The sequence below is a fragment of the Cherax quadricarinatus genome, unplaced genomic scaffold (genome assembly GCF_038502225.1).
Source record: "Cherax quadricarinatus isolate ZL_2023a unplaced genomic scaffold, ASM3850222v1 Contig128, whole genome shotgun sequence".
NCBI classification, from domain to species: domain Eukaryota; kingdom Metazoa; phylum Arthropoda; class Malacostraca; order Decapoda; family Parastacidae; genus Cherax; species Cherax quadricarinatus.
This window is the reverse complement of record NW_027195154.1, coordinates 271,495-283,518: the sequence shown is the minus strand read 5'-3', so window position 1 is coordinate 283,518 and position 12,024 is coordinate 271,495. Positions and strand designations below refer to the sequence as shown.

Sequence of the window (12,024 nt, the reverse complement as noted above, 5' to 3'; positions counted from 1 at the left end):
GCAGAGGTGACTGTGGAGACATAATCTCGCCAGCAAGTGCGTTTAGCATCACAGATGACATGGCGAGCGATCGCACGCTTCTGCTTAAAATCAAGATGTCTCTCAGTGGTTCTATTGTACCGGTACCTGCCCCACAAAGCATGTTTCAAATGTACTGCACGAGCACAAGCAGGAGACTACCAAGGCACGCATTTCTGAGAATGCCTGCCCGAGGTTTGGGGAATAGAATGAGAAGCTGCAGTTAAGATTGAGGATGAGAAGAGGTGTAAAAGCTCACCAATGGAGGATGAAGGAACCTCATTAAAAACAGTTAGTTGTGAGTAAAGGTCCCAATTTGCCTGATCAAATTGCCAGCGGGGTTATGAAGAGGTAGTGAATATGAGGGAGAAGTAAGAATCATTGGAAAATGATCGGTCATGTAACTCTGGGAGAACAGACCAGGTGAAGTCTAGTGCGGCAGAGGAAGAGCAGACTGAGAGATCGATGTAAGAGAGAGTATGAGTACGAGAATCAAAATGGGTGTGAGTACCTATATTTAAAAGATGGAGGGGGTGGGAAGCAAGAAAAGCCTCTAGTCTAACTGAATGCCACGGGAATCACAGTGAGACCCCCCAAGAGGAAATGATGGGCATTAAAATCGTCAAAGTAACAGAAGTGGTGGCGGTAATGGCGAAACAACAAAGGCAATATCTGGAATAGATAATGCCCAAGGAGAGAGATACAAAGAACAGAGTGTATACCACCTATGCAAGTGGATACGGGCTGCTGTGTAATGCAGCAGAGTACCAACAAATAGCTGACGGTATGGAATATCAGTGCGTATAAGAAGGGCACTTTCATTAAAGGTCCCAACAGGAAAAGGATTCGAAGAATACAATAAATTATAGCCTGAGATGGGATAGATAACAGCAGAATGTAATTTTGGTTCTTGTAAGCAAACACCAACAGGGGAAAACTGGAAAAGCAACATGTGAAGCTCACCCAGATTACCCCTGAGGCTGCATATATTCCACTGCAAATAGGTCATCATTGTCAATGATATAGATACTAGAAATCCGCAGGTAAGGGTACCTACGGACTAGAGGGGTTAGAAAAGTCCACATGCGGTGGCAGCGGAAAATGTTCAAGCAGCGAAGGAACGGTGGGCTGTGAAGAAAGGAGTTGTGCTGATGGAAAGAGGAAAGAGAAGGACCAGAGGGTGGATCAGTGTCCACTGATGGTTTGGTGTCTGCAATATATTCAGAGATTGCTTCAAGTGTTTCAGAGTTCAGAGACATCATATGGGAGACAATATTGGAGATGGAAGGAGGAGGAGTTTGAGTAAAGATTGGAACTGTAATGGACTGTACCAAGGTAGGGGGGGGCGAAAGGTTGGAGGGAACTGGAGAAGCGTGGGAGGGGACATAAGCAGAAACCTGGGTGGCAGAAGGGGAAGAAACTTGGGAGGGGACAGAGGAGGAAGGCACAGTACGAGGAGGAGGGTGAACCTCCACACTTGTAACAGAGCCAGTGAGAGGGGTAGACCCAGGTACAGAGACTGGGAAGGTAAAATGAGTTCAAACTTGTAACTGATGTCATACTGCATAAACAGAGGATGGGAGTTCACGGCTGTCAAAAGTTAAATGAGCCACATTGCATGGGTATCGTCTCCACCCGCGGGTAGGAAGAACATGAGTGTCTACCTTGAGAATTGGGAGATCTTGGAGTTCCAGCTGTTCGAGAATGTCATTGCCACATGTCTGGAAATTCTGTAGGACTATGGTATGGGGCAGAATGACAGTACCACTACAAGAATTGAGGGAATGATGTTTTTTGATAGTGATAGGAATAGTATCGATATGAGAAAGAAGAGACAGATCATGAGCTTGGGTAGCATTCTGGATTGTGATGATGCGAATACCACTCTTAAGAGCATGAAAGGAAATATCTCTACCAACGTGGCGGAGGAGTGCCTAGCCAATACGTACTATGGTCGGAAAGATAAGCAATAGAGGAAGTCGGTTGTAAAGAATTTAGTCCATTGTGCATTCTGAAACTGAGCATCATTGGCGTTTAGGAGTGGGACCAGAGTTGGTCTGACGTGGGACAGGCTGGCAATTGCTGCACCGTAGAGGGAGAGGCCGGAAGCACAGTCAAAGGAGAGCAGAGGTCAGACAAATCGAAGGAGTCAGTCGAAACCCCGGCACCTGAAGCGGGTGATGAAACAGCACCAGCAAGAGGTACAGGGGCTTTAGGAGTGTTGGAAGAGTGGTCAAAAGACGAGGCTAGGTCAGAACGGGGAACGGTAACAAGAAGGGGTCCAGGGGTAGTGGGATCATCGATTGGGAACTCCATGGTTAGGTTACTTCTTTCTTTTTGTTTTTAAGTAAAAAAAGAAAGAAAAATAAAAAAAAGAATAAAAAAGGGGGGACCAGAGAGGGATAGTTCCTAGGAGGAATGAAAGGACCAGAAATCTCCCTCTGCACCCAAGAGGACCTCAGCACCGCAAGTAGCGCAGATGCAGCATGGAACCCTTGCCATACCCTACCCTTCATGCCAGTAAACCAGCAATCCAAGATAGCAACCTCACATCTGCTGAGCTACCTCAGTGGACAAAAGAGAGGACGGCCGGACATCCACCACAAAGCATACCTCCTTCGGCCATCACCCCCGGAATCCGAAAGGTGGCTTGCAGAGATACACCCATCCCCCAAAAGACACCCAAAGCCGCCCTCCAGGATACCAGAGGGGGATCGGGACATCCCCAGGCAATCCAGATTCCACGGCAAACTACGCCACCACCAAGAACCTCAATGGAATGGGATGGACCCCGGGACCCTTTCTCCTACCTAGGAACTAGCGCGCCTGTGGGAAAAATCCCAAAGGCCAAAAAGAGGAAGGGCAAAAGGGAGGGGTGGGGAGGAGGAGGAGGAAAGGAAAAAGGGGAGGATGGGATAAAGAAGGGGGGATTGGGGGGTAATTAGGTTCGGTCTGAGGAAGGAGACCGACAGGTCTAATTCCTCAGACCAAGAGCCTCTTCACCACACCTAGGAGCCCCCTTGAAGAAGTACATGAACATATAAAGGTGGTAACTGAAGGGATGACAAGAGCGAATGTAGGCGAAGAGAGAAGGGAAGGAGCAAACAGGGGTAGCAAACAAATAATATCTACTAATACTGGTGACCATTCTATAAATGGAGGGACTGCAGAGATCATGAGAGCGTACATAGTAGCGAAGGCAATGGGCATCATGGCGATCAGACAAGGATGGAACATTCACTTCAGCATAGAGGCTCTCAACAGGGGAAGAGCGAAAAGCACCAAGGCATAAACGTAATCCTTGGTGATGGATGGGGTTAAGGCTAGAGAGAGTAGCAGGAGAGGCCGCTGAATAGACCTGGTCACCATAATCGAGTTTCAATAAAATGAGGGCTGAATGTAGGCGAAGGAGAGTTCGATGATCAGCTCCCCATGAAAGATGAGCAAGGGTTTTAAGATGGTTCAGCCGGCTGTCACAAGTTGCCTTCAGAGAGGTAATGTGAGGTTTCCAGGATAACCTACGGTCAAAGAGAAGGCCTAGAAACCTGACTGTATCACATTCAGGGATATGGGAGCCATAGAGGTACAAAGGATGATCGGAGATGACAGAGCGTCTAGTGAAAGTAATTTGGTGAGTTTTGGTACTGAAAAATTTAAACCCATGTGTGGTGGCCCAACTGGAAACACGGTCAACTGAATGCTGGAGAGAAACTGTAATGAGGTGATAGTCAGGGCTTGCACAAGGAATGGCGAAGTCATCTACATAGAGTAATGACCAAATATTGGATGGAAGAACAGAGGGCAAATCATTTATAGCAAGGAGAAAGTGTTGTGCTCAGAACACATCCCTGAGGGACACCTACAGCTTGGACAAAGTCCGAGGAGAGCACATTATTGACTCGAACATGGAAATGTCTGTCAGTTAAAAAGTACTTAAGGAAGGATGGTAGATTGCCTCGGAGGCCTAAGGAGTGGGCTTGGGCCAAAATATTATACCTCCAAGTTGTGTCATATGCCTTCTCAAGGTCAAAAAATATGGCAGTAACTGAGTGGTGATTTGCAAAGGCATTACGAACATATGTATCCAAGTGTAGTAAGGGGTCTATGGTAGATTGGCCCTTACAAAAGCCATATTGACTAGTGGAGAGACTGTTGTGTCTCTAAATACTGCATTAAATGTTGATTTACCAGATGTTCCATCACTTTGCAAACTGCACTAGTAAGAGCAATGGGACGATAGTGGGAGGCATCATGTCCCGTAGTACCCGGTTCACGGAATGGGAGAACAATGGCAGATTTCCACAGCTGGGGAAGAACTCCTTGTGACCAAATAAGATTGAAGAGGTGTAAGAGGACTGCAAGGGCTGACTGATGTAAACGTTGTAACATCCGAATATGAATGTCGTCCGGCCCAGCGGTGATGATCGGCAAGCTGAGAGTGTTGCCTCTAGTTCTTGAAGTGTAAAAGGCACATTATATGGTTCTTCTTTGAGAGAAGAAAAGTCCAAGGTACTAACTCTCTGGCAGACTTTGAGGAAAGAAACGAGGGGCATAGATGGAGCCCCTAAGAAATACAGACCAGATGATTGCCAATTTCGATGGCAACATCAAGAGGGTTTGCTACATCAACACCAGCAAAGTGCAAAACAGGAGCCGGGTCAGGAGAGTATTTACCACTCAATTTCTGCACTTTTTTCCAGACTGCACTCATAGAGGAAGCAGAGGTGATGGTGGAAACAATCTCGCCAGCAAGTGCGTTTAGCATCACAAATGACATGGCAAGCGACTGCACACTTCTGCTTAAACTCAAGAAGTCTCTCAGCAGTTCTATTGTACTGGTACCTGCCCCATGCAGTGCATTTTAAGTGTACTGCATGAGCATAAGCAGGAGACCACCAAGGCACGCACTTCTAAGAATGCCTGCCTGAGGTTTGGGGTATAGAATGAGAAGCTGTGGTTAAAACTAACGTCGAGAAGAGGTGTAGGAGCTCATCAATGGAGGATGAAGAAGGAACCTCACTAAAAGCAGTGAGTTGTGAGTAAAGGTCCCAACTTGCCAGATCAAATTGCCAGCGAGGGCTATGGAAAGGTGGTGAATATGAAGGAGAAGAATGATTGGAAAATGATCACTGTCATGTACGTCTGGTAGAACAGACCAGGCGAAGTCTAGTGCAGTGGAGGAAGAGCAGACCGATAGATCGATGGAAGTGAATGAGTACGAGGATCAAAATGGGTGGGAGAACCCATATTTAAAACATGGAGGGGGTGAGAGGCGAGAAAAGCCTCCAACTGGATGCCACATGAGTCACAATGAGACCCCCCAGAGGAAATGGTGGGCATTAAAATCGCCAAATAACAGAAGTGGTGGTGGTACGGAAGAAACAAGAAAGGCAAAATCTGGGATAGAAAATGCCTGAGAAGGAGAGAGATATAAAGAATATATTGTAAACCACTTATTCAAGTGGATACGGGCTGCAGTATAATGCAGCGCGGTATGGACAAATAGTTGACATTACAGAATATGATTGCATAGAAGGGCACTTTCATTAAACTTCCCATCTGAGAAAGAATCCGAAGAAGACAATAAATTATAGCCTGAGATAGGTTGGAAAACAGCTGAGTGTAATTTTGGTTCTTGTAAGCAAATACCAACAGGGGAACACCTGGAAAGCAACATCTGAAGCTCACCTCGATTACCCCTGAGGCCGCAGATATTCCACTGTAAATAGGCCATGACTGGCAATGAGGAAAATACCAGGAATCCATAGGGAAGGGTACCTACGGACTAGAGGGGTTAGAAAAGTAAACATGCGGTGGTAGCGGAAAACATTCAAGCAGCGAAGGAACGGTGCGCTGTGAAGAAAGGAGATGCGCAGATGGAGGAGAGGGAAGAGAAGGAACACAGGGTGGATCAGTGTCCATTGATGGTTTGGTCTCTGCAATATATTCAGAGATAGCTTCAAGTGTTTCGGAATTCAAAGACGTCACATGGGAGACAATATTGGAGATGGAAGGAGGGTGAGTAAAGATTGGAACCGTAATGGACTGTACCAAAGTAGGGGTGGACGAAAGGGTGGAGGGAACTGGAGAAGAAGTGTGGGAGGGGACTGAAGAGGTAGAAACCTGGGAGGTGGCAGAAGAGGAAGAAATTGGGGAGGGGACAGAGGAGGAAGGCACAGCATGAGGAGGAGGGTGAACCTCCACACTTGTAACAGAGCCAGTGAGAGGGGAAGAACTAGGTACAGAGACTGGGAAGGTAAAAATTTGGAGGTGGAAGAAGGGAAGGAGGGGTTAAATGAGAGTTGGGCAATGGAGATTTTTTGGACTTCTGAGAAGTAGAGGGACAATTGGGAGGAGGTGTCGTACAAAGTCTTGTTGATACCGGGGCTTGTGAGGGAGGACACGAAGTGAGAACAGACTGAGATGTTGAAGTAGGGACTTCTGAGCCCAGGACAGCAAAAGAATTAGAGACAGAAGTGACTATGGGAGGGGCAACCACAGAGGAAGGTGCAGAAGATATGACCGCAGAAGTGGGGGGATGTTTAGAAACACGAGAATAAGAAATACAGGGCAGTCTCCCTTGGAGGCACAGTTGACTAACTGCCATAGAATAAGGGAGGCCTTCAGCTTCTTTGAGGCAATGGATTTCTCGTTCATTTAAGTAGACCTGGCAACGGTGAGAGTAAGAAGGGTGAGCCTCATGACAATTAAGGCAAGAGAGAGGTCGACTACAAGACGTATTAGAATGGTCATCAGCACCACAGACTGGGCATTCCGCTATAGATCTGCAATATTTTGCAGGGTGACCAAATCGCCAGCAGTTTCTACACTGTTGTGGTGTAGGGATCACCTTTCGAACGTGTAAATGATGTCCTGCTACATAAACAGAGGATGAGAGTTCACAGTTCTCAAAAGTTAATCGAGCCACATTGCAAGGGTAACGTCTCCACCCGCAGGCAGGAAGGACGTGTCTACTTTGAGGATTGGGAGATCTTGGAGTTCCAGCTGTTCAAGAATGTCAGTACCACATGTCTGGAAATTCTGTTTGATTATCGTATGGGGAAGAATAACAGTACCACTACAAGAATTGAGGGAATGATGTTTTTCGATAATGACAGGAATAGTATCGATATGTGAAAGAAGAGAAAGATCACGAGCTTGGGTGGCATTCTGGACAGTGATGATGCGAGTACCGCTGTTGAGAGTGTGAAAGGAAATATCTCTACCAACATGGCGTAGGAGTGCCTTGCCAATACTATGGTCGGAAAATAGGCAATAGAGGAAGTTGGCCGTAAAGTAATGAATTTAGTCCATCGTGTATTCTGAAACTGCGCATAGAAAGGGAGAGTACAATGTGTCAGTCTTTTCTGAGTAGAACGAGAAGGTGGCAAAGAAGTATCATCGGGTAATTGTCGTTCGCATTTAGGAGTGGGACCGGAGTTGGTCTGACGTGGGACGGGCTGGCGATTCGAAAATTGCCGCACCGTAGATGGAGAGGCCGGAAGCATAGTCAAAGGAGAGCGGAGGTCAGACAAATCAAAGGAGTCAGTCGAAACCTCGGCACCTGAAGCGGGTGACAAAACAGCACCAGCAAGAGGTACAGGGGCCTTAGGAGTGTCCAAAGAGTGGTTTAAAGATGAGGCGAGGTCAGAACGGGGTGTGATAACAAGAAGGGGCCCGGGGGTAGTGGGGTCATGGATTGGGAACTCCATGATTAGGTTACTTCTTTCTTTTTGTTTTTAAGAAAAAAAAAGAAAGAAAAGAAAAAAAGGAAAAAGAAAAAAAGGGGGAGAGATAGTTCCTAGGAGGCATGAAAGGGTCAGAAATCTCCCTCTGCACCCAAGAGGACCTCAGCACCGCAAGTAGCGCAGATGCAGCATGGAACCCATGCCATACCCTACCCTTCATGCCAGTAAACCAGCAATCTGGGATAGCAACATCACATCTGCCGAGCTACCTAGGTGGACAAAAGAGAGTGTGGCCGTATATCAGCCACAAAGCATACCTCCTTCGGCCACCACCCCCGGAATCCAAAAGATGGCTTCCAGAGATACACCCATCGCCCGAAAGCCACCCAAAGCTACTCTCCGGGATACCGGAGAGGGATTGGGACATCCTCAGGCGATCCAGGATCCATGGCAAACTACACCACTGCCAAGAACCTCAACGGAATGGGATGGACCCCGGTACCCTTTCCCCTACCTAGGAACTAGTGCGTCTGTGGGAAAAATCCCGAAGGCCAAAAAGAGGAAGGGCAAAAGGGAGGGGTGGGGAGGAGGAGGAGGAAAGGAAAAAGGGGAGGATGGGATAGGGAAGGTGAGATTGGGGGTAATTAGGTTTGATCTGAGGAAGGAGACTGACAGGTCTAATTCCTCAGACCAAGAGGCTCTTCACCACACCAAGGAGCCCCCCTTGAAGATGTCAGCAATCGATAGATATCAAGAAATCTATCATTGGCAATGAAACTGTGACGATGTCAAGCAAGTAAGGAAATTATGCTGAACTCTGCGATTTTGGGGCCAGTACCTGACCAACTGGGCTATAGTTCGCATGTCAGCTTGTGTGCGGCCAGCAGTAACAGCCTGGTTTATCAGACCCTGATCCACCATGAGGCCTGGTTTCAGACCGGGTGGCATTGACCTCCAAAACCTTCTCCACATAATCTCCAGGTAAACACCCCAAGGCAAAGCCCTCTCCAGGGGCAGATTTCTTTAAAACCTGCCAGGGAAAACATGCTTAATGCCGGGATAACAATGAACACTAGTTGTCCACACCTTTCTGTTCCTCGGTGACAATCTCAATAATTCGTGGTAGAACTATTGTGAAATTACCATGAAGTAAAAACCAAATCTTGAAGAACAGTAGTGAAATAGTACGAGTGTGATATTCCTCAAGGGACACTTCTGCTTCAATCAAGACACCAATACCAGGTTACATCCATGCCAAAAGCCAGGGATAAAGTTGTGGGTAGGTTACAATACCCAGGTACATCTAGCAAGTTATGAACCTAGTTAGGTCGGCTGCACAGCAGATAGCTAGTTCATGCCTTATCTGGAATTGCCATTACTAACCTGTCATTGGAGGGCCATTGAGCCCAAAATTGTAAGAAATCATCATTTCAGCATTAACATGAAATGTTGATATAATGCTCCTTTGGGGCAATTATGTGTTTACAATTATTTAATTCCCACAGCCCAAGGGCGGTAACATTGACGGCTCCAAAGAATATTCCAGAGGTGGCTGCAGGACGTTGAGCTGTCATAAGATAAGTAGCTTAGTACAGTTCATTTATTTGCTTGTCTTAATGCTACCAATCCCTTACAGAATATTTCACTAGTATTCTTCACTGAATATTTCACTAGTGTTCTTCACTGAATATTTCACTAGTGTTCTTAACTGAATATTTCACTAGTGTTCTTCATTGAATATTTCACTAGTGTTCTTCACTGAATATTTCACTATTGTTGTTCACTGAATATTTCACTACTGTTGTTCACTGAATACTTCACTGCAGAATTCTTGGTTACTGCAGTAAGCAGATTACAGACTTGACCTTACAGTATTTTCCAAATATAAATATTGTTTATACTGTATATTAGCTCTCATGAGTACTCAAGATTGATCTTTTTATAAAATATATAAGATACTCTGAACATTAATGCAACTTATCTCCTCTGTGAACTTATATGATTGACATTTTATTAAAATATTTCACTCTCAACACTGTTATGGTATATCTCTATTATATATTCTGATGAGTTTATAACTAAAATATTCCTGAAACATTAAACACCAATATGTTTTATCTCTTCAATGTACTTGTGTATGTTTTACAAGACTGCATTTTACACTAAAACATTTCAGACACTCTGAACATTGATATGGTTTATCTCCTGTATGCACTCTCATATGTGTCACAAGACTACCTTTTTCAGTAAAACATTTCAGACAATCTGAACACTGATATGGTTTATCTCCTGTATGTACTCTCATATGTTTCACAAGTTTGCTTTTTACACTAAAACATTTCAGACACTCTGAACATTGATATGGTTTATCTCCTGTATGTATTCTCATATGTGTCACAAGTTTGCTTTTTACACTAAAACATTTCAGACACTCTGAACATTGATATGGTTTATCTCCTGTATGCACTCTCATATGTGTCACAAGTTTGTTTTTTACACTAAAACATTTCAGACACTCTGAACATTGATATGGTTTATCTCCTGTATGTACTCTCATATGTGTCACAAGACTGCCTTTTCTGCTAAAACATTTCAGACACTCTAAACACTGATATGGTTTATCTCCTGTATGTACTCTCATATGTCTCACAAGACTGCCTTTTACACTGAAACATTGCAGACACTCTGAACATTGATATGGTTTATCTCCTATATGTACTCTCATATGTCTCACAAGATTGCCTTTTCTGCTGAAACATTTCAGACACTCTGAGCATTCATATGGTTTATGTTCCATGTGTTTTTCCATATTTTTTAAACAAAGGTATTTTATTTAAAATATTTTAGTTATACAACAGTGGAATAGTTAATCTTCCTCATGTACTCACATGTTTATTTCAAGATTTTTTCTTTATTATTTTGGACACCAAACACAGTTTTCCATATGAACATATTCTCATGTCAAGATTTATTTAGGCAAAACTTTCCCTACTTATGAGCACTAATAAAGTTTATATTGTGTGTTTAAAGACTATCATAATTTTTTTTTGTGTTAAAATAGTAATATATGTACTAGAACAGTGCAGATACACTCAACAACATTTTTATTATTTTGTCTTGTTTTTCAACAGATTTTTCTGAGAATTTTTAATTACAGTAATACTGACTAGTATTTTTTTATTAATTGCCATGCATTTTTAGATAGAATTCCCAATATCAAAAGCAAAATTGTTTGATTAGTAATATTTAGCTAGTTAAAAATTAACAAGAATAACAGGCATTAGCCTTTATGAAGTACTGAAGATATAGTGTCTGGCAAGACACAACATGGTAGTCTTCCACAAAATACTTCTGCAATATCAGTTGTTGTTCAAGACACACTGGTGCTTCTTGAAGTACTGAAGATATAGTGTCTGGCAAGACACAACCTGGTAGTCTTCCACAAAATACTTCTGAAACAGAAACATGAGTCAGTATAGTACAATTTTTACAATTACCAGCACAACTTACAGAACTAGAAAAGAATTTTGTCTCTATTATCACAAGTTTCACTAAATAAAATTATCACTTCAGAGTGCCTGCACTCTGAAGGAGGAGTGTTAATGTTGCAGTTTAAAAACTGTAGTGTAAAGCACCCTTCTGGCAAGACAGTGATGGAGTGAATGATGGTGAAAGTTTTTCTTTTTCGGGCCACCCTGCCTTGGTGGGAATCGGCCAGTGTGATAATAAATAAAATAAATACAGTGGACCCCAGCCGCTTCTGTTATCGGCCAACTCGGTGAGCAGCCGGTTTTTTGGCGCCTGGTTATCGACCATTCATTAATTTGGTGATCAGCCATTTGGGATGCATCCGTCCACCAGATGGGGCCACTTGCACGTCAGTTTGGCTGTCTCTCTCAGTGGCTGAGGAAACTTCTGCTCATACATCCAAATATTTTGCTTATTTCCCATTGTAGTTGGTGTTATTTTTGCAGTGTAACTGTGAAATAAGTAACTATGGCTCCAAATAAAGTTCTTGTTCTAAAGAAAGTGAGAAACACCATGGAATTTAAACGTGAAGTGATCAAAAAATATGAGAGTGGTATGAGGGTGCTGGAACTTGCCAGGATGTACAGCAAGAATAAATCAACAATTACATTCATCTTGGCAAAGAAAGAACAAATCAAGGACACTAATGTTGCGAAAGGAGTAACTTTTCTAGCTAAACAAAGGCCACCAATGGAAGAGATGGAAAAGTTATTATTATTGTGGATTAAGAAAAAAGAATGAGTGGGAGACAGTGTTGTAGAGTCGATTATTTGTGAGAAGGCAAGGCAGT

General features: G+C 43.9%; 1 long non-coding RNA gene across 1 annotated transcript in view; it reads right to left on the bottom strand.

Moving 5' to 3' along the window:
• Positions 1 to 1,561: 1,561 nt before the first annotated feature.
• Positions 1,562 to 12,024, bottom strand: part of LOC138851214 (uncharacterized) — a 92,214-nt gene continuing 81,751 nt past the window's right edge. The window contains exon 3 of the long non-coding RNA XR_011391067.1: positions 1,562 to 11,158. This is a non-coding gene — a long non-coding RNA (uncharacterized lncRNA). The remainder of the gene's footprint in view (positions 11,159 to 12,024) is intronic.